The sequence below is a fragment of the Schistocerca americana genome, chromosome X (genome assembly GCF_021461395.2).
Source record: "Schistocerca americana isolate TAMUIC-IGC-003095 chromosome X, iqSchAmer2.1, whole genome shotgun sequence".
NCBI lineage: Eukaryota > Metazoa > Arthropoda > Insecta > Orthoptera > Acrididae > Schistocerca > Schistocerca americana.
Window position 1 is genome coordinate 715,848,764 of NC_060130.1, and position 24,391 is coordinate 715,873,154.

Genomic DNA, 24,391 nt, shown 5'->3' on the forward strand with positions numbered 1-24,391 from the left:
GCGATGAGCCAGCCGCTGTGGACGAGCGGTTCTAGGGGCTTCAGTGCGGAACCGCGCTGCTGCTACGGTCGCAGGTTCGAATCCTGCCTCGGGCATGGATGTGTGTGATGTCCTTAGGTTAGTTAGGTTTAAGTAGTTCTAAGTCTAGGGGACTGACGACCTCAGATGTTAAGTCCCATAGTGCTTAGAGCCATTTGAACCATTTTTTGAGGTAGCGATGTTGCACGCTGGGGTCTAGATCGTAGTCGACATTATAACTCATCCCAAAGGTGTTCCGTTGGTTTCAGGACGGCACTAGAGACTGGCGAAACCAATTCAGGATTTATTATTGTCTGTAAACCATAGCTTCACAGATGCTGATTTATAATATGGTGCTTTATCGTGCTGATACAGCTATCATAGGGCATAGTGTGATTCTTCACTCTATATCACTCGTTTTCGGTCATCCAAAGACCACTGCCGTCGCTCTTTACGCCACCTCAAGCGTCGCTTAGCACCGATTGCGGAAAAGTCTGGCTTATGAGGAGCTGCTCGACCATTGTACCTCATTCTTTTTAACTCACTACGCACAGTCATTATGCTGGCTGTAACGTTGGTAGCACTTTGTAACTCGCAAGTTATTCCTTCCGCCGCGTCGATTTCATGCGATTTTTTTACAGCCTCCATCCGTAGTGCTCGAAGGTCCCTGTTATTCAGTACATAGGGTCTACCTGGTCTTAGTTTACCTGTGGTTATTCTTTAGTGTTTCCGCTTCACAGTCGCATTACCAACAGTCGTCCTCGGCAGCTTTAGAAGAGTTGAAATATCGCTGATGGATTTGTTACTCACGTGACATCCGATGACTAGTCCAAGTTCGAAGACATTGAACTCTCCTGACCGACCTCTGCTTATCTACAGACAACACAAAGTCTCGGTGCCCGATTTTATGCCACGGAAGCATCACGGGGCATGCCCATCTGACTTCCATCACGTCTTAATGATTAATGAAAGTGGCAGATTTTATGTATTGGAATGGCTGTTTGCACCTATGATTGTTGTCCACAATCTGTTACAGCCTAAATAGTCTGTCGACGGTTGACATAGGTCTTTTATTTGTAGAGTTGGGGTAACGTGTACCTTCGACGCCCAAGTCGCCGAAGTGGCGTCAAATCGAAAGACTTGCACCCGCGAACGGTCTACCCGACGGGAGGCCCTAGTCACACATTTATTCACGTGTACCTACTGACTGAATGAAATGGAGGGGCGAAGTCGAAACTTTTTCATATTAGATTTCAGTCTCCGTTATGTATGTGAAGATTCTTAGTATACCTAGCACGTCCCTAAGAAGAAGGGCTTATTTCAATAGTGGTACAAGTCCATTCTTGTTCATTTTGAGATACAGAGTCCTTACGGTAAACGAACGCTGAAAAATCTGCAGGTGAGATACCAAAAATATTCAAGCATATGGCTTCTTGCTTGAGATGAACCTTTCTTTCTGTTTGTTTGGAAGCCGGCCGGTGTGGCCGAGTGGTTCTAGGCGCTTCAGTCTAGGTTGGTTAGGTTTTAGTAGTTCTAAGTTCTAGGGGTCTGATGACCTCAGATGTTAAGTCCCATAGTGCTCAGAGCCATTTGAAGCATTTTGTTTGTTGGGATCATTAATTTCAGAAGCATTATAGGCAGAAAATTGGAGGTAATGGACTTGTACCACTATTGAAATAAGCCCTTTATATGAGTGTTTGGCGTATATCTGTCGGCGCCTACGATGGTGCGAAGGATATTACTTTGTAATGACAGTGGTTTGCTTAGGTGTGTGCTCACTGCTGTAGATTATACCTCTGATCCATTCAGGATCGTTAGCACGATGATACTTCTGCACAACCTTAACTTGGTTCCTGTCGATAGCACCCATCACTTAGGAGTGGAAATGTAATGCTGAATCGTCCACTAGATGTCACGAGAGGTGGACTTGCTATTATAAAAGAAGGCGAGAACTATTGTATTGCAAGTAGAGAAGGAGTAACAGCAGAATTGGTACGGAGAACCGAGTGACAGATCCATCAGGAACATTTCAGGCCCTCAAACGCTGCCCATGTCGACTGTTCGCGATGTTGTTGTTAGGGGGAAACGCTACAGAACAACCACAGCTATACCAAGACAAGGCAGCACTGACGGACAGGGACTGTCCAGCATTGTGGAGAGAAGTTGTAAAACAAATGCGTGAAATCAGCAGATAGAATCACTCACGAGTTCCAAAGTGCTGCAGGCAGTCCAGCTACCGTAACGACTGTGCCCTGAGAGTTAAGAAGAATGGGGGTACAGTGGTTAAGAAGCTACTCATAAGCCACACATTTCTCCGGTCAATGCTAAGCGACGCTGTAGGTGGTGCTACGCCACTGGACAGTGGATAACACTGGAAATGAGTTATTTGGAGTGATGAATCACGCGACACTCTGCGGCAATCAATGGGGGGGGGGGGGGGGGTTGGGTTTGTCGAATGAATGAAGAACGTTACCTGCCACCATGTGTAGTGCCAAAAGTGAGGTGCGGATGGGGTGGTGTTACGGTATGGGGGTGTGTACCCTGGTTAGGGCGTGGTGCCCCCATGGTGCTTCATGAAACGCTAAATGTGGAAGGCTATGGACACATTTTACTACAATTTGTACTGCGTATAGTAGAGGAACAGTTCCAGTTTGGAATGGTGATTGTTTGTACCAGCATGACAATGCACCTTGTCATGAAGCAGTATCTGTGAAGCAATACTTTATGAAGACTAACATCCGTGAAATGGCCTGGCTTGCCCAGGGTTCTGACCTGGGCCCAATGGAAAAACTTTGGGATGAGTTATCTTCAGACTCAAACGCCCAGTAGCACAATCTTCTCTTGTTTCGGCTCTTCTTCATCTACAACTACTCTACAAACCACTGTGACATTCATGGCAGAGGTTTACGTCCCATTGTACCAGTTATTAAACTTTCTCCCGTTCCTTTCACGTACAGAACACGGAAAGAATACTGTTCAAATGCCTCAGTGTGTGCTGTAATTAACGTAATTTTGTCCTCACGATCCCTGAGAGAGCGATAGGCAGCGGGTTGTCGTATATTCCTTGGTCCAACATTTGAAGCCGGTTCTTAGAAATTTGTAGGTGGTGGTGGTAAGTTTCAATGGGACCAAACTGCTGAGGTCATCGTTCTCTAGGCTTACACTACTTTATATAACTTAAACTAACTTACGCTACGGACAACACACACACACACACATGCCGGAGGGAGAACGCGAACGGGGACCCGAGCGAACCGTAGCAAGTCGTCTGAGACCGCGTGGCTATCCCGCGTGGCAGAACTTTGTAAGTAGCCTTTCTGTAGAGGGGTTGTGTCTAACTTCAAGAATGTGCCAGTTCATTTTCTTTAGCCTCTCTGACACTCTTCCATGGGTGAAACAAACCTGTGACCATTCGTGCTGCCTTCTCGTGATATGTTCAATATCCTCTGGTAGTTCTATCAGGTGAGGGTCCCACAAAATTGAGCAGTATTCTAGGATGGGCCGCATGAACGCTTTTTAAGCAATCTCCTTTGTAGACTGATTTCATTCCCCCAGTATTCTACCAATAAACCGAAGTCTGCCACCTGCTTTATCCGCGGCTGAACCTATGTGAGCGTTCCATTTCACGTCCCTACTAAGTGTTACACCAACGCATTTGTAGCTATGAACTGACTGATTGCAACTGTGATCATTGATATTATAGTCCAAGGATACTACATTTTTTGGTTTTGACAAACGCACAGTTTTATGTTTCTGAACATTTAAAGCAAGTTGCCAATCTTTGCACCACTTTGAAGTCCTGTCAAAATCTGACTTAATATTTATGCAAATGCAGCTTGTTTCAGGCCGTACTTCATAACAGATAAAAACTGCATCATAAGAGAAAAGTCAGAAGTTACTATTAATATGGTCCGCAAGGTTATTAATATGCGACATGAACAACAAGGGTCCCAACACACACCACATCTGTCGATGACTCTCCATCCAAGATAGCTTCCTGGGCCCTCCGTACCAAAAAATCCTCAGACCAGTCACAAAATTCGCTTGATACCCCGTAGTACTGAGTCAAATGCTTTTCAAAAATCTGGAAAAACTGCATCTGTTTGACTGTCTCAATCGAAAACTTTTAGTACGTCATGTGTGAAAAGTGCGAGTTCGGTTTTACATGATAATGTTTTGGGAATCCCTGCTGGTCATTCTGTTTGAGATACATGATTATGTTTGAGCACATAATATGTTCTAATATTCTACAACAAATCGATGTCAAGTATATTCGTCGGTAGGTTTAGGGATCCCTTTTACTACCCTTCTTGTAGACGGGTGTGACTTGTGCTTTCATCCAACTTGTTGGGACGTTGTTTTGGTTGAGGGAGCTGCGATAGATTATATTTTTATCCTGGAGCCATGTTCAGTTTTAACGATTTCAGTCATTTTTCAACGCCACTGACACTGATACTTATTTTACTCGGCTTTTCAGTGGTGCGAGGATTAAATTGGAGCAATTCTCCTGGGTTTTTCTTTGTAAACGAACATTTTAAACAAAGTTAAGCATACCTGCTTTTGCTTTGCTAGCCTCATGAGGATGAATGGGTTGCTATTCCTTCACAGACATTCAGGAAGCTCATTGAAAGTGTTCCCAGGATAGTTCGAGCAGTCACATAGACAAAGGGTGGACACATCCCATATTAATGTCCACTAATAGATGCGGGGAAACTTTTCATCAGATAGTGTAGATTACGGCACAAACTGATGCGCTGTGGAACGAACACGTAAAAATTTGGTAGATGCAGTTCGTTACTGAGGAGTGTTAGAATAACTGGTATTTGAATTAAGAGATATCTTGCTAAACGTTTGGCTGATGTATACTGTCAGTATCAGAATCTCATGAAGACTCGTCGTGATGGTAGGTCGGTAGGTGGGGTGCACTAGAAGAGGAGTGGAATTTCACTTCTAGAGCTTTGGGAATCGATATTTCAACAAAAGTTTTAAACGAATCTGATGCTACCGACATATCCTCCACGTAAGGAAACTATTTACAAGATATGAAGGACGAGGACACTAGCAAAGGCATCCTCCCCAGTTATGTTGAGACTGAGCAGTGACCCCAACAGAGACGAAGGAAACGGCTGCATGAATGTCAGGATGAAGCACGGCTTCTTTCGTCTGGACTTGGGTCGATCGTGGTGGCAGTGAATGAGATCGACCAGCAGACCACTAGTAAGTCATCCATGAATAAATTAGTGGTTACCGGTGTAACGGAGGTCGTTGACCTGGGATGACGTGGTTAGCCACAGAAGTTCAGCGAGCCGCTGTCAGCAGGACCGCATGGGCAGGGCCGCGCATAGGCAGCGTCACTTATTGATGTCGGCAGGACGGCAGTAGCTGACAGGGAATGGCAGCCACATCCAGGCTGCGTGCCCGCCTCTGAACATGTAATGGGAAAGACGGTGCTAAAATCGTAGCCCCCCCTCCCCCCCCCCCCCCACCTCAACGTGATCGACCTCGAAGGCGCGTGCTCTCCCTGAGCGGTAGGCAGCGACAGGGTGGTCCACAAGGACTGGAATGCAGCGACAGTGTAGCAAGGCATCTACCAGTCTGAACTCGAATACTTGTTCCACCAGATAGACACTCTCAGTACGTGACTCTGAACTCTGGAGACCCCAATTAGTCTTCATACAATCCTGTGCTCAGGTGGATGCCTGTAGCTCTTGAAGCCTAAGTCCAGAGTGGGTGACTTGCTGCATGATTGTGTACTGCAAATAGTCTTCTTTTTGAAGTTAGAGGCTGATGCTTGTGCGATATCTCGGCATCATGTAAACACCTGGACACTGTCTAAGAACATATGAGCACACACACACACACACACACACACACACACACAGAGAGAGAGAGAGAGAGAGAGAGAGAGAGAGATAGGGGGGGGGGGAGAGGGAGGCAGAGGGAGAGAGAGAGTCTGATTCGAGCAGTATTTGTGCCAACCAGGTCAGTTAGCATTTCCCTATCGCCACCACTTTAGTCCAGAAACCAAAACAAGTTAGCTCGTTTGCTTGCCACCGTGAACCTATACTGACTTACCTTGGCCTACTGTTTATCGCCCGGTCAGCTTGTTTTGACACTCTGTGGTAGCTAAAAGGTGTCCCAACTTCGTTTTTCAAAAGCAATGGTGGCCGTATTTTGCAGCAGCTGTGTACGGAATAAGTAGTTTCGCACTCTTGACATGTCCTTACTTCGTTGTGGAAGGTCACCGTAATGACGGAATCTTGCTCCCTATAACGTAGTTTGGCTATATCAGCACCATACAGTTCAGTGCTCTGTGCTATGATGTGGCGCAATAGTACATTCAGTGTCATCATACGGAAGAGGCAGGACAATACCTGACGATGGTACTCCCGGCCATGCAATGAAGAGCAGTTTGCGGAGTATGATTAAAACTGTCATTGTAGATGGAGCCAAGCTCTGATAGGTCAATGCTGATAAACAGAGCGAGATGGCACATTGGTTAGCACACTGGACTTGCATTTGAGAGAGAACCGACGGTTCATATCCCCGCGCAACCATATTGATTTAGGTTTTCCCTTATTTCCCTAAACCGCTCCACGCAAAGGCTGGGATGATTCCTTTGAAGGGGCATGGCCGATTTTGTTTCCTATTCTTGAAGCATTCCGAGCTTATGCTACGTCTGAAGGAGCTCGAAGTCTGTTGCACTTTAAACCCTAATCTTCCTTCTTTCCTTGAGGATGGGGAAGGAAATCGGTCGTTTTCCATTCCGAAGAACCATCCTCCTTTTGGCCTTAAGTAAATTAGGGAAACCAATGTTAACCTAAATTTGCAATGTCGGAACTCTGTAAACGAAATCCAGTATTATAACAACAGCACCGCCCTGCGCGATAAAAAAAAGAGTGAAATAAAACTAAAAATAATGGTGGAAGCTACAGAGATTTCATTTGCAGGTATGGTCTGAATCACTTTCTTCTGATACTTTGTATTACAGGGGGCGAAAGTTGGTGTCACGCAGTCTACCCAAGCTGGCTCTCACATTTTCGCTGTGGTGGTTTGATGTTACACAGTATCATCACAAATAATATTCAATTGTACGTAATTCAAGGATAGGAATAGTAAATTTATTCAGTACTGACACACAAAAGTTCGACATACACTACGTTCATTCGAAAAAAAAGAAGTCATTTATTTTTTCCGGATTTCAAGCATCTTCCTTGACTAACTCTTTCTTCTGGTGCTACCTGTTGCAAAAGAGTTACTGATATTCACATTTCAACAGTTATTGGGTAGCAGACGTCTTTCTACTGGATAATTCCTCATTCCATTCAAACACGGCCTCTCAGAGACGATTTCATCCGCTGCAAACACTTCACTTCAGTGCGTCGTGTTTGCTTTTACTGGCGTGCCAGATCCATATGGCACTTCAGTTTATAACCTGTCATCCTACTCATTAGACAATTTTTTAGTAACTTCAAGGGAATGTTCAATCTGATTCATAAACTTTACCTTCCAACAGCAGTAAAACTGAATTATCTACACACTGGGAGAGCTATTCTTCTAATAAGCGAACTTTGTTTCATAAATAAGCAGATGTAGAAGGCAGCAGAGGTCTTTGAAAGGCAGCAGTTCCGTGTAAACGTTGGTTTGACAACTGAAATAACTCGGCTGACACATCTCTTTGATGGTAAGCAGTGGGAGCTCCACTGTTTGTTGACGTAAAAATGGCGAGACTTAAATTATAGAGTAAATATTAGGTTTGCAGTAAATGTCAATTCTTGTGTGACAACCTAGCTGTGTTGACTTTAAGTGTCGTCACACCCGGTGTCTTACTTACTTCGCCCCAACCGAACATTGTGTGGCATATTTTCAACACGTTCACTGGTATAAATTTCTTAGATGCCTGTCAACAGCAGCAGTACTGTAGAGCAACTGCCTATCAGTACAGTGATCAACCCAACATACCTGTGAGAAGTCTGGACAATGTTCCGAGCTACTCATACAGGCCGGCCGGTGTGGCCGTGCGGTTAAAGGCGCTTCAGTCTGGAACCGCGTGACCGCTACGGTCGCAGGTTCGAATCCTGCCTCGGGCATGGATGTGTGTGATGTCCTTAGGTTAGTTAGGTTTAATTAGTTCTAAGTTCTAGGCGACTGATGACCTCAGAAGTTAAGTCGCATAGTGCTCAGAGCCATTTGAACCATTTTTACTCATACAGGTGACCATTATTGTTCTATCCCTGATGTGTCTGTACAAACGACATAGGACAAAAGCGTCCCAGTTTAGCTCGCGCGCACGTGTGTGTGTGTGTGTGTGTGTTTGGCGTCACTCACAAAATGTCTAAGGTTCGATCCATTGTGGGCATAATTGAATGGCGTGAGACATGACCTCTTCGAAAGCACGTTGACTCCTAAAATACTCTTTCTTATTATTTTCGTAAAGCACACTTCTATGGCGGCACTTAACAAAGAGGTAGCTGTTTCGATGAGGGGTGGCGTAAGGAAAGTTCCACTGTGCCAGTATCAGGTCAACTTATGCAGGAGTGGCGGTGGTGATCCTGATAATTAGAGATAATTTTAGTCTCCTACATTATATCGCAAATGTTTCACCAATATCTCGTGGAGTGGCAGAATGTGACACTGTTGATGGTGGAGCGCTAAGTGGAAAGTGACACTAAGCTTGGGCGCCACCCTAGTGCTGCTCTAGAGGAATAGGCTACGTACATGCACATATTTTCTTTTTTCTCTCTTGTCATCGTCAACAGCATAATCACTTTAACTATAAAGCGCACCTGACTGTAATAAGTGCGAGTAAACATCTGGTGCGTCGGAAACGCAATCCGTCATAAATATATCCTGTTCCAAGAATTGTAACAAGCAACAACTACATGGGAAAGCAAGAACACTCTAGCAAGGGAAGTTAGAAGCGGTGTGCTATAATATTCTTCGGACGTGAAATGGAAGGGTTTATTCATGTACTCGTGCCACATGATCAATTAATTACGATTTATAACTGTATAGTGGGCTTACAGGGAAAAGTTAATATGTCAAAAATGCGAAAAATTAATTATTACTAGTAATAATTACAATGAAGTATGTTGTACCTACTGGGAAGATGAACTAAGTCTTAGCTTTTGTAGTTCAGTCACCATGAAACTATCACAAAACATTAACTTAATATCGCACATCTTGTTGTTAGTAAAAGAGAAATAAGCGCATTTAATACTTTTTGCCTGTACACATTAATGCAGAGTTTTTTAGATATTTAAATTTGCTAAATAATTTTAGTCCATAAGCGATCATATGGATGAACATTATAGGAGTTATCTGGAAATCAACGAACTGTTTACCCTTGGATAGTACACTTAGCATTAAAAAATGGAGCGTATGTACGGAGATATATGTGAAAACGAACAAATCACGTACAGAAGGATTTTTGCCAAATATCAAAATTCCTCGTACTATGAGGATTTATTACTTTACTGTCAACGCGATGCACATCAGAAACGAAAAGAAGATGGAAATGCAGCCAAAACCGCTCAGAAGCAAGAAGATGCAAGAGGCAGTGGTATTATGTCTGTTACTTTCGAAAATACCATCTTTCGATGTGAGTTCTTGTTACTACAGCGGAAATAACTTTACTTACAATTTCACAGTCGGTAAGTCAACTACGCCAAATTGTGGTAATAATTATGCATGTAGTGAATTAAACAGCACGAAAGGTAGTTCAGAAATTCGTACTAGTTTGTTGAAATACCTCTCTTCCCTCCCTGAACATGTTACAGAGGTATTTCTAGTTTCAGATACATGAAGGGGTCAAAACAGGGACCATCATATTCCAGTTTATCTATACTCTATACTCTTCGGATTGTAAAAGCAAGTCCTAAGAAAGTGATCGCACATACATTGAGATGAATTCAGTGTACAGTGGAATTGAAAGTTCCAAGAATTTCGTCCCTTTGTATAGCATATAAGATTTGCTGGCAATACTTCGAATTGCCCGATCAAAGTGGCTTCGAAATAAGTAAAACGATCCTTACACAGTGCAGGAATTGAACTATTCAATCTTCAGACTGGCGGCGATTAGTTTGTCCAAACCAATTTCTGCCAGCATACTCAAGTCTGTTGGGAATGAGCACAGCAGAGAAGAATAAGCTCCTAAAACTTTGTCGAGTCGTTATTATTCCTGATGAACTATACGACTGGTACAACGAGCTGCCATCATCTGATTATTCAGTCAAGAAGATCCCAGAACGTCCTGTGGCGGACAGTGCAAGTGATGATTCTGAAGATGACTGCTAGAAGCCTAGTGGTGATTTTTTTAAATTTTTTTACGTGTATTCTCTAGTAAAAATCTTGGAATGAGTATAACTACTAAACAAGATTTTCCATAAACGTGAACTTAAAATTTATTTATCTCAATACTACTTTTTTTAGAGTTAATATATTTCTCTTGTAAGCCCATGATAGGTAGTAAGTGTAACATTCCTCTCCGGTTAAGAAAAAGGCAAGTGTAAAGTGACATACTGCATGACAAATTAGTTGCACAATTCCCTGCCGTTCTACCCGGCACAGACGTGACACCTGGTGGCAGATAAGGACGTCAATGTCAAACTGCTTCACCAGAAATATACCCAGAACAGGACTGGTCCCTAGCACACTGCTTACGTACGAAAACAGGCATGAATTTGAATGAATCCGGTGAAATTCCAATTCTTTTCCAAATACAAGTAGAACAGCCCACTAAATTATCATGTACGAGTATATAATGAACAGGAGTTGTTCGATGAATACAACGTAGCCCTTCATCACTTAGCGTGGCCACCAATCTAACCAGAACGCAATCTTATTGAAAACTTGTGCGACTTCATCGCATGTCACGTCCGGGCACATTTTGGGTCTATGCTTCCCGCCTCCATATCGACTTCACATCTAACGTTGTTCGTGATGTCAGAAGTGTGCTTTCTTCGTATTTTGACAGAGCTTCCCAGGATTGCTGTCATAGAACGATTAGACAAACATGGTACCTACACTCCTGGAAATGGAAAAAAGAACACATTGACACCGGTGTGTCAGACCCACCATACTTGCTCCGGACACTGCGAGAGGGCTGTACAAGCAATGATCACACGCACGGCACAGCGGACACACCAGGAACCGCGGTGTTGGCCGTCGAATGGCGCTAGCTGCGCAGCATTTGTGCACCGCCGCCCTCAGTGTCAGCCAGTTTGCCGTGGTATACGAAGCTCCATCACAGTCTTCAACACTGGTAGCATGCCGCGACAGCGTGGACGTGAACCGTATGTGCAGCTGACGAACTTTGAGCGAGGGCGTATAGTGGGCATGCGGGAGGCTGGGTGGACGTACCGCCGAATTGCTCAACACGTGGGGCGTGAGGTCTCCACAGTACATCGATGTTGTCGCCAGTGGTCGGCGGAAGGTGCACGTGCCCGTCGACCTGGGACCGGACCGCAGCGACGCACGGATGCACGCCAAGACCTTAGGATCCTACGCAGTGCCGTAGGGGACCGCACCGCCACTTCCCAGCAAATTAGGGACACTGTTGCTCCTGGGGTATCGGCGAGGACCATTCGCAACCGTCTCCATGAAGCTGGGCTACGGTCCCGCACACCGTTAGGCCGTCTTCCGCTTACGCCCCAACATCGTGCAGCCTGCCTCCAGTGGTGTCGCGACAGGCGTGAATGGAGGGACGAATGGAGACGTGTCGTCTTCAGCGATGAAAGTCGGTTCTGCCTTGGTGCCAATGATGGTCGTATGCGTGTTTGGCGCCGTGCAGGTGAGCGCCACAATCAGGACTGCATACGACCGAGGCACACAGGGCCAACACCCGGCATCATGGTGTGGGGAGCGATCTCCTACACTGGCCGTACACCACTGGTGATCGTCGAGGGGACACTGAATAGTGCACGGTACATCCAAACCGTCATCGAACCCATCGTTCTACCATTCCTAGACCGGCAAGGGAACTTGCTGTTCCAACAGGACAATGCACGTCCGCACGTATCCCGTGCCACCCAACGTGCTCTAGAAGGTGTAAGTCAACTACCCTGGCCAGCAAGATATCCGGATCTGTCCCCCATTGAGCATGTTTGGGACTGGATGAAGCGTCGTCTCACGCGGTCTGCACGTCCAGCACGAACGCTGGTCCAACTGAGGCGCCAGGTGGAAATGGCATGGCAAGCCGTTCCACAGGACTACATCCAGCATCTCTACGATCGTCTCCATGGGAGAATAGCAGCCTGCATTGCTGCGAAAGGTGGATATACACTGTACTAGTGCCGACATTGTGCATGCTCTGTTGCCTGTGTCTATGTGCCTGTGGTTCTGTCAGTGTGATCATGCGATGTATCTGACCCCAGGAATGTGTCAATAAAGTTTCCCCTTCCTGGGACAATGAATTCACGGTGTTCTTATTTCAATTTCCAGGAGTGTAGATGGTCGTCGTAATCCTGCAACTAAAAAGCGTAGGCGTTTTCTGTACGAGAGAAGAAAGTACGTTTGATAGTGCTGCAAATTGATCTTACTGGTAATGTGTACCGTTGTCTTACGACAATACACATCACTTTTCTGAAGCTCTTTATACATGAAATTTATGATTTCCTTCTATATGACTTGAGGGCTTGGAGTGGGAATAAGATATTTATCACTTTAAGGTTATTCGCATGTGCAGAAACGTACCGTTTTAGTGAAGCAGGAAGTAACACATAAAGTGGCATATTATCCATTCTTGTGTCGGTTGTGTGATAGGAAGGCGTCTGCTACCCAATAACTGTTGACATGTGAATATCAGTAACTCTTTTGCAACGGGTAGCACCAGCATAAAGAGTTTGTCAAGGAAAACACTTGAAATGCGGAAAAAATAATGTGTGATAGAAGGATAATAATTTACTATGATTCTGCTAGTCATGTTCGTAACTTATTGACTAATGGAAACTCCATAGCACCGGCGCAGTTCACGGTACACGTTGATTCACGGTGCAGGTTGTACACGCCAATGGTAAGGTACAAGTACATCGAAAACCAGCACGTGTTGTTTCAACGAGACAATAAACGATCCAATCGATCCTGAATAGTGTCATAAAGGTTTAATGCTCTCGCATTGTTGGGGTGCTAGTGTGCAATATTATTGCCGCCTCCCACCTTTTAGTGGGTCTTTCTAATCGGATTGATCTCGAGTGTACATCAACACCATACCCTGTACTTCACAAATTCCCTCTCTGTTTTTTGTGAACCCACTATAAAAGCTGAATAAAAAGCTCTCGGGTTTCCAGCCGCGGCAAGTGATTAAAATTACACGAGCTTTTGACTAAGCACTCCATTTCCATTGCCAAGTTGGCTGCTGGTACACCCCTTGCATACACTAGCTGCTGGCTGTGACGTCACTGGTGCCCGAGCATCGCTATGTTTGTTTACTCGTACGTTGTCTCAACGTGTAAGCTTCAACTGCGCTGTCACTGGATCCCACGCCGCGCTAAGCTTCAGGCCACCGTCTCTGTTTAGGATGTTATCCGTGATTTTTATTTCAGTGGCTTCTTTAATTACACCATCTCAGAAGCCGTTAGTGCGAGCCACGACGGAGATTTCGTCAAATTTTTTCCGGAGTCCGTTTTCTAAAGCATGCTCAGCTAAAGCAGATTTCTCGGGGTTAGCGTAGGTGATAAAACTTCTCATGCTCCTTCCTGCGTTGTTCCACAGTGCGTACTTTGTCCAACATAAGACTGGCCACACTCACAAGGTATCTTGTAGACTCAAGGTATCCTGAAACATGCTGCGTCTTTAACTGGTCTCAGTAATTGACGGATTTTTGTCGGAGCCCTGAAGATCGATTTGATCTTGTGTCGTTTCAGCAGGCGGCTAATCTTGCCAACACGGAGCCACAGAACGGCAAAAATTCAAGTTTCTTTTCCTGCTCCTCGTCAGTGGTCTTTTTGTGAGTCTTGCTTGAGATCACTTAATTTATTTGATGGACGCTATAGCCGCTGCTCTTCAAGACATTGCTTAGGTGACTCAGCGGACCATCATACAAACACATGCGCGCTGCTGGACGAAGATACTTATCGAGAACTCCCACGCCAGCCAACATCTAGAATACTAAGAAAGACGTGACGCGGCTGGAAACTCGAGTACTTTGTATTCAATGTTACCGCCGCAGCAGACTGCATTCTTACATCACTGTAATACCTGCTGTGATCCTAGATTTCCCAGGACCATACTTTATAAGGTTTATGAAAATTATATTTCTTACTAGTTTATCCAGACGGATACTGAATTTAGAGGTGATATTAGCTCATCGTCGAAGTTTACAACAATCCTTTAAACTCTCCCTGAACTGTGCAGTTGTTTTGTCATGAACGTCTTATTATTTTTGTTACTGTATCTGAGTAGTCTATTCAGAAAAGTAATATGTTATACTCAACTGAATCGATCATTTCCAGAAGGCCCTTTCCCACATAATCTGGTAAGTGTTTTATCGTTGTTGTCCAGGCGTAGAAGAATTGTGCTGTTCTAATTGTACTAAGGAATTGTACTAAAGAATTGTACTATGTTTTGGTGTACATAAGAAGACAACGATATTTTCACTCATTTAAAAAAGGCACGTTCTCATGAAGAACAGTCACTTTAATAGAGAACCTTGATTGGAAACTATGATGAGAACAACAAATTTACATTCCACGCGGTGAATATGGAGTAAATTTTAGATTTTAACTGGTGGTGGTCGAATTTGTGCATGAAATGTGGACTCTTCTCGAGGACTAGTAGTGCAGGTTCAAAGGTAGCATTCAGGGGAGAGGGTGCTAAGACAAGGACATATCGTCATATCTCTGTAACGCGCGAAGGAATTTCTACTAAAACTGACACACCTATCACTTTGAGACCTGGAAACATTTACTGCGATACCCCTAGCACAGATATGTCTACGGGTTTGGGGTGAAAAAGCGTGACGTAAAAGCATAACGCAGAACGACTCGAGAATTTTCAGCCAAATTTAGTATATTTGTGACTCATTATTTGCATAAAATTCTGTTGGAGTAAGAAACCACGCTACTACTAAGGAAGAGGGTGACGATTAGAAAGGTTAATACGTAGCAACGAATTAGAAAGGTTAATACGTATCAACGAATTGTTGATACTTGTTTCCTGTAGTTAGATGACTTGGAGTGCTTTAAAATCATGAAGGACGACGTGTCTGTCATTTGCATTTGCCGGCCGCGGTGGCCGTGCGGTTCTAGGCGCTGCAGTACGGAACCACGGGACTGCTACGGTCGCAGGTTCGAATCCTGCCTCGGGCATTGATGTGTGTGATGTCAAAATGGCTCTGAGCACTATGGGACTTAACATCTATGGTCCCCGAGAACTACTTAAACCTAACTAACCTAAGGACATCACACACATCCATGCCCGAGGCAGGATTCGAACCTGCGACCATACCGGTCGCGCGGCTCCAGACCGAAGCGCCTAAAACCACTCGGCCACACCGGCCGGCTTTGGAGAAGAAGGAAAGACCAAAAATCCTATATATGCACTTGCATAAATTGTTAAAACTTAATTTAATGCTAAAAAAATCAATATCTTTCAGTTATTTTGCACAAGAGAATATGTATGTAATTTCGTAGGCTTCTGCGGACGGTGTCATTTTCAAAACAATCATTTTGGTACTGGGTCGCGTCAGTATATATACTAAAGAAACTAAATTGCTAACGTACCGGTCGACTTCTTGTGGTCCACTTCAGGACGGTTAATTGCCCATAAGAGAACTGCAACAAATCGGTCGAAATGTTGGCAGTTTAGTTGCTTCAGTGGTTTATAATAACGTGACCCAATATCCAAAATTATTTTATCCAAAATGAATATGTATGATTTGTATATGTGTACCTATTAGGAAACAACTTTGAAAAAAAGGAGGTATCGCAACGCATACCAGTCACAGCCCGTTTTTGATATAACGAAATTATTGCCCAGCATTTGAAACTTGCAGATTTCTTTGCAATTACTGTAAAAAAACTGATTTTGATGTAGAATATGTGGTCTGATGTCTACAGATGAAGTAAAAAATTAGTTGTTCTAGACCAACAGTTTGACATTAGAACAATTTTTGTATTTTTCTGGAAACGAACCTATGTGGATATGGGACCTTTTATAAATAATCGATTCAATCACACATTATATTCTGCTAATCTACTTATCATGTGACTGTCATATGACTGATTAACTTCGGCTTGTCACACGGATACATTACGTATTTGAGTGCTGCCGAAGGATAGGGGTATAGAGATTTACGATTAACATTAAGCCATTTGTGTGTATCACAATTCTTTTTCCTGCTAGACGTCTTTTAGGAATTTGCATTGAAATCCCAGAAAACTGAATCTCCTATAATTTTGCCTTACAGAGAAGCCTATAACGAATGAAATTTTGTGATGAAAATTTTACCCGTTCTCCGATGGAAACTGTAATTGCATTAATAAGCAGCATTAACTTACAATCACATGATTCTGTAAGCTTATTTGTAGAGACATAATTGATTACTTGACTTTCTAAAATCATTTTGGGTTTTGAGAATTACAACATTACGCATATTGGACCTATAGGCGACAGAAGATTTTTCGAGGATTGGTGTTTGCCAATGTCTTCAGGTTTGTCAGCATCACTTCACCAGTCACAAACACTATCAAAGGAATCACCTCTGTAAGATGTGAAGGAGCAAATAGCGATTCATCGTCCTCATTGACGAAAGCGCATTTTGCGAACGACATGTTGATCGTCGAGTGAGATTACTGGGGCAAACAGTGACGGCCGGCGTTGATTGTACAAACGACTGCCGCGCTTTAAGAAGTCGTCAAGGTTCTATACTCAATACTCGCTGCTTTTATTTCACTACCGCCAATTATTCACCCCCGTGTAGCGCATGGTCAGACACAAAATTTAAATTCAATGGATGATCCTACTGTGTATGCAGATGGATGGTTAGTCCCACACAAAGTAAAATATTAGGTAGGGATTTTGCACAGTTTTCGATTACAGTATTCATATTTCTGATTTTGAATTATTCATGTTGCTCAGATGTTACGAAAAAAATATATCAAGGATGAAAAATCGACTCACCAATTATGTTCAACACGATACGAAGCATGTTATGATTAATGCTAGGTTTTTTCTTCTAGGATATTCCTTCAACGATTGTTCTGAGTATTCTTGTATTTGAGTGTCTTGTCATGCCATAGCCTAAATTTTTCTTCAAGTCTGCAGCTGCGATTCATCATGTGCTTGCTGGCTTTGCAACCTTCTAAATGGGTTTGAGCAATATTAATAGAGGAAGCGTGTCTGCTGAATCGTCCACCTCCTAGTATCATAAATGTTGTACGTCATAAAGCTTTTGTATGTATCCTGTACGAGATTTATGAATCACGGGTTGATTACTTATATATTTTATTTATTTATTATACATTTACCACGATCAAATTAGAGCTTTAATGCCCTATCTTACATCAGAACAGGAACAACACGTACAAAAAAGTATTATAGTAACATTCTAAATATCTATGTACATTTGAGAAATTGTTATGAGAGTCATTATAATTACCAACGCATGAATAATAATAATAATAATAATTAACATTAATAATATTATTAATAATAAAGGGAATTAAGAGTAACAGTAATATCGATTAGTTCAGATCTTTTGAAGCTGGTGGGGCTGCTAAGTGCTATACCGTCTACTGCACTCCCTGACTTAAGCCGTCGTGAGTTCAACTCGATTTCTAAACTGAGGGAAACACTTCACGGCATTCGCTTCAGAACTGCTACAAATTCGTCGGGCAATATACCGCGCCACTCGAACTGTCAACACAACTGGCACTGCTTGGAATATCCTACGACTTCTACATCGCTGGCAACGGGTTATAGACAATGCTGGTGACTACTTTGAAGGCCAGTAGCAGTTTGAAACACGTATCTATTTTGTACGAGCTGTAAATAAATAGTTGCCACTATTAAAGTTCCAACCCTCGTATAACGCAAACCATCAACACCGACCTGACGACCCGCCTTCACTGCTCTACTTCCTCTGGTTCTACGTTTCGATTCCTGGTCTGACACACGGTTTACATCTGATAGGAAGTTTTACAACAGCATACACTACGCTACAGAATGAATGGTTAATTGTGGAATACCCGAGGTTGCGGCGAAGCCATTTCACCGCAGTATACTTTCTTGTAGGAGTTCTAGTTGCGCAAGTTATGCAGGATAACTTCTGAGAAGTTTAGCAGGTAGGAGAGGGGTCTGGTAGAAGGAGCCTTAGGGGGGCGGATCGTCAGTCACGCGTGAGTAGTTCATTCGGTAACAGCATTCTCTGCTAAAAGCAAGGGTTCATTTTTAGATCACGGTCCAGCATACATTTTTATTATGCCAAGAAGTTTCTCTTACGATGATCTATCAGATTTGATAACACGCAGGTTATACCTGTGAAATTCCTATCTGGTGACGACTGCCATTCCGAAGCAGTGGAGTTCAAATTCATGTCCTGTCATCCAGATTGAAACTTTACGCGGTTTCCCTAAATCGATTAAAGTAATTGCCTGGATGGTGCCTTGTAAAAGGACACAACTCCTTTTCTTCCTCACCCCTGTCCTATCCGAGTTTGTGCTTCGCCTCTAATGACATCGTCGTCGACGTACCGCTAAACACCAATCTTTCTTCCTTGTTCCAAGCAAAGCCACCTAGTTAACAGCTTAAAGGAATCCGCGGTAGCCTCATGACGGAAGAACATATATCAGTACCTCGTAAGTGGGAAGTGACATACCTCTTCTCTTGTGAAACAATTACAGCGTTGCTGCGGGGTACAGAGTCTCTCTTTCCTCTCGACACAAAGAGAAATGCGGTGATGTAATTTATTAACGTGTTCATAACGGCATGCCGTTGAAATTAGTAATCAACATTTAGTATAATTTATTCTACAGAGAGAGAAAGAGAGAGAGAGAGAACACTGTTGCTAAACGAGTCGCTACGATAGCCAAGAGTGCTAAGTACTTGGCGCTTAGAATGGAGTGGTGAGCCAGACGAGGCTGCTGGTATTTACAACGGGCAATGTCGGGTAGTCAGTAGTTAGTACACATTTTTCTACACGCGTTCCAGTGAATACTATTTTACGTCCCGTTTTTCATCTGAAATACTTTAATTGAAAAATATTTGGCCGGGAAAAATTAGTTTGATAACAAGAAAAAAGTAGACCGATTATTCGTTTTTTTATTGATTCAAATGGCTCTGAGCACTATGGGACTTAACTGCTGTGGTCATCAGTCCCCTAGAACTTACAACTACTTAAACCTAACTAACCTAAAGACATCACATACATCCATGCCCAAGGCAGGATTCGAACCTGCGACCGCAGCGGTCGCGCGATTCCAGACTGTAGCGCCTAGAACCGCTCGGCCACTCCGGCCGGCATTGATTCAAATTCCAGTACGCCTGTGCAATAGAATCTAACCAAGCGATGCGGCTCGCTCATCCCGATTTATTTTTCCATATTTTCCCTAAACTCACTGCCGGCCGGTGTGGCCGTGCGGTTAAAGGCGCTTCAGTCTGGAACCGCGTGACCGCTACGGTCGCAGGTTCGAATCCTGCTTCGGGCATGGATGTGTGTGATGTCCTTAGGTTAGTTAGGTTTAAGTAGTTCTAAGTTCTAGGGGACTGATGACCACAGAAGTTAAGTCCCATGGTGCTCAGAGCCATTTGAACCATTTGAACCTAAACTCACTACAGGCGAAAGCTATGGCGTTTACTCAAGCAGGCCACGGCCGCTCTGCATCAGAGCTTCTAATCGATATTTTTGTCTTCACTGTCGGCAATTTTCTGTCCTATCCTATAAAACGAGTGACTTAAATGAATCTATTGCGGCTGGGTAACTGTTTTTGTTGCTAAGGTGATATTACGTAACGAGGCCAGCTATGTAAATCCCCAACAGCAAGCAAAATAGTATTTCTTGAAGGGCATCTCGCACCAAGAATGGACGATCCTATCGCGGAAAGTAGTTGAAAAAAAATTAATTTTCATTCCTGTGTACAAGAATGCGTTTATTTGTCTGTACTGGCGGATTTGAAGATTTGAAGAGACTACTGATGTCTGAGGTGATTTATACTGAGGTGATAAAAAGTCATAGGATAGCGATATATGCATCTACAGATGGTGGTAGAGTTGGGTACACAAAGGGCAGTCTGTGCATTGCTGTCGCTGTCATTTGCACTCCGGTGACTCATGTGAAAAGGTGTCCGACACGATTATGGCCGCCCGAGGAATTGAGAGACTGAATACGAACAACTCAGTGACCGACGGCCTTCACTTAACGACCGAGAGCAGCGACGTTTACGTACAGTTGTTAGTGGTAACGGAAATAACCACAGAAATCATTGTGCGACGTACGACGAACGAATCCGTTAGCACAGAGCGGCGAAATTTGGCGTTAATGGGATATGGCAGCACACGAACGACGAGAATGCGTTTGCTAAGAGCACAACATCGCCTGCAGCACCTCTGCTGGGCTCCTGATCATATCAGTTGGATTGCAGACGACTGGAAAATCTTTGCCTGGTTAGAAGAGTTCCGATTTCAGTTGGTAAGAGCTGACAGTAGCGTTCGAGTGTGGCGTGGATCCCACGAAGCCATGGACCTAGGTAGTCAACAACGCACTGTGCTAGCTGGTGGTGGCTCCAAATGGCCTGGGCTGCGTTTACACGCAGTAACATTTCTCTTGACACATGGTTCCACAAATTCGACGAAATGGTTCAATAAAGACATTTTTGGCTCTAGGCTGCAACTTTCTAAAGTTATAAGTTAAATCAGCAACTGTTTTATACTTTCACCAGACATAAAAAAATAGAATGTAAACTCTACTGAAAAATATTTACCCTCTGAGCCCTATCAATTAGTTACAACGTTTTTTTTTCTTTTTTTTTCTTTTTTTTTTTGACATCTTAAGCTGCTAATGCAATTTTTCGCTGTTACTGTAACTACTAACTTTGGTTTTACAAAATTAGAAATAATTTCATCCTATAATATTGTATATCCAACTACGTTGACTGTTATAGATACTAAACACATAAAGAAAATTTGTTTTCTAAAAATGTCTAGTACTCAAGAAACACACATACGCAAGGTCGTTTCGTCAGTATAAGCTGTTTATGACAACAGTGACTCCTAAAATAGCAGATAATACTCTATGTCATATTTTACGTCGATCACTGTCATCGATCCAGACTCCATTGCATCCTTGTGTACATCATCTATATGGGTAACATTTTAGAATTTACCTTTGCAAACAGTTTCTCGCCAACTGGAACTTCTAAGTTACCATAATTATAGAATATTGTAGATTTTATTCTGTATAAGAGTAATGATATTTTCAGAGGCAGAAGTAGGCGATCGCTAAGTAGGTTTTACAGCAGGAGCAACAGTAGCGCTGGCAAGTAACGTGTACTTGAGGCAGGCAACAGGGGCCACCAGAATAGCCAGGCCGCAGCTTTATGGCCGGGTCACGGCCGTGGATCGAATCCTTGTCACGCCATATTCTCGAAGCCAGTGCGACCTTTTACCTACCTCACGCACCTATTTATACTTACAGTTACCTCATTTACCGATTCCCACCAAATACCCATTTCAGGATTTAACATTGTTGTAGTCCTATTGCATGCCCAATGCATGCTAAGATTATTTACTGCTCTCTCATTAAATTACGCCTTTCACAATATTGCGCTTTTCGCTTGCATCAAATTGGGGATGAATCCACTACGACGGAAACGTGTATCGGAACTTTTTATCTCCATAAAAAGGGTATTTCATAGTGGATCTCAAGAACTAACCCACATTTTCACCATTACAGAGCAAGGCTGTAGGCACTTCTGAACCAAATTTCAAACTTCCATGTCGCAATTACGGGGTTTATTGTGATGTGTATATTGAGGAGCAGCTATCGAGCGACATAGCGTAGTGGTAAGATCCTGGAGCCCTCTCCGAGAGGGCGGTGGTTACGATCTGCATCGGGTCACCCAATTTCGGTTTTTCATAATTTCCTTTAATCGTTTAGGGTAAATGCAGGATGGTCCCTTTGAAAAGCACACAGCCGATTTCCTTTCCTATCCATTCTCAAGTTGAGAGTGTGATCCGTCTCGAATGACGTAGATGTAGACTGGGAGGTAAATCCAAATCTTCATTCCCCTTTCTTTGTAGAACAATATTTTATATTGGGAGTAGATTCTAGAATTGGATTAAATTATATTGACGTCGTGGAATATAGTAAATTTCAAAACAGTTCGTAAATGAGTTCGAGAAAATAATCGTTTCAGTGTCATTTGTCCTGAAGCACAGACGATTAAAATCTTATTTTCATACAAAAATGTCTTGTGGAACTTGACAAACGGAAGAAGTTAGGCCAAAAACATAATATTCTGTCAAAGGATACTCGGTTTCTCTATCACAGCACACATACACACAAAACGTATTGTTTGACTGCGATGACAAAGTGCGTATGAATGAGTGTTTCAAGTATTTTTTGCCTAAAGATTTCGTGTTTGGTCATCAATGTCACACTTTCATTACCGTATCTCATTTCTGTGAAACAGGCTTTTCAGGTGTAAGTCAAAGAAAGGGTGCAGAGCTTGTAATACTGGTACTGAGATTAAGTAGTAGATTAAGTAAGTTGGTAAACTGCCTACGGCTGAAGGACATACCTTTAACTGTAATGATGGCGCAATAGAAAAAATAGATTCTGGTTGCATATTTGACACTACGTACATGGAAGAAGATTTAAAGCTTGTGGAACTGAACTTTCTAATATTTAAATATTAGCTGGATACTGCTCTCCCACTGTCAATTAAGAAGCGATGTGACGTGTGCAGCGAATCTCATACCTTAGACAAGAAAATGTGTTGGTTGTTGTTGTTGTTGTGGTCTTCGGTCCTGAGACTGGTTTGATGCAGCTCTCCATGCTACTCTATCCTGTGCAAGCTTCTTCATCTCCCAGTACCTACTGCAACCTACATCCTTCTGAATCTGCTTAGTGTATTCATCTCTTGGTCTCCCTCTACGATTTTTACCCTCCACGCTGCCCTCCAATACTAAACTGGTGATCCCTTGATGCCTCAAAACATGTCCTACCAACCGATCCCTTCTTCTGGTCAAGTTGTGCCACAAACTTCTCTTCTCCCCAATCCTATTCAATACCTCCTCATTAGTTACGTGATCTACCCACCTTATCTTCAGCACTCTTCTGTATCACCACATTTCGAAAGCTTCTATTCTCTTCTTGTCCAAATTAGTTATCGTCCATGTTTCACTTCCATACATGGCTACACTCCATACAAATACTTTCAGAAACGACTTCCTGACACTTAAATCTATACTCGATGTTAACAAATTTCTCTTCTTCAGAAACGATTTCCTTGCCATTGCCAGTCTACATTTTATATCCTCTCTACTTCGACCATCATCAGTTATTTTACTCCCTAAATATCAAAACTCCTTTACTACTTTAAGTGTCTCATTTCCTAATCTAATTCCCTCAGCATCACCCGATTTAATTTGACTACATTCCATTATCCTCGTTTTGCTTTTGTTGATGTTCATCTTATATCCTCCTTTCAAGACACTGTCCATTCCGATCAATTGCTCTTCCAAGTCCTTTGCTGTCTCTGACAGAATTACAATGTCATCGGCGAACCTCAAAGTTTTTACTTCTTCTCCATGAATTTTAATACCTACTCCGAATTTTTCTTTTGTTTCCTTTACTGCTTGCTCAACATACAGATTGAATAACATCGGGGAGAGGCTACAACCCTGTCTCACTCCTTTCCCAACCACTGCTTCCCTTTCATGCCCCCCGATTCTTATAACTGCCATCTGATTTCTGTACAAATTGTAAATAGCCTTTCGCTCCCTGTATTTTACCCCTGCCACCTTTAGAATTTGAAAGAGAGTATTCCAGTCAACATTGTCAAAAGCTTTCTCTAAGTCTACAAATGCTAGAAACGTAGGTTTGCCTTTTCTTAATCTTTCTTCTAAGATAAGTCGTAAGGTTAGTATTGCCTCACGTGTTCCCACATTTCTACGGAATCCAAACTGATCTTCCCCGAGGTCCGCTTCTACCAGTTTTTCCATTCGTCTGTAAAGAATTCGCGTTAGTATTTTGCAGCTGTGACTTATTAAACTGATAGTTCGGTAATTTTCACATCTGTCAAGACCTGCTTTCTTTGGGATTGGAATTATTATATTCTTCTTGAAGTCTGAGGGTATTTCGCCTGTCTCATACATCTTGCTCACCAGATGGTAGAGTTCTGTCATGACTGGCTCTCCCAAGGCCATCAGTAGTTCT

The 24,391-nt window shown here is 43.1% G+C and overlaps 1 protein-coding gene across 1 annotated transcript in view; it reads left to right on the top strand.

Annotated features, from left to right (window-relative positions):
* The window catches only part of LOC124556270 (potassium voltage-gated channel protein Shal), an 832,638-nt gene that overhangs the window by 108,691 nt on the left and 699,556 nt on the right, over window positions 1–24,391 (top strand). The gene's annotated exons all lie outside the window — the stretch shown is intronic.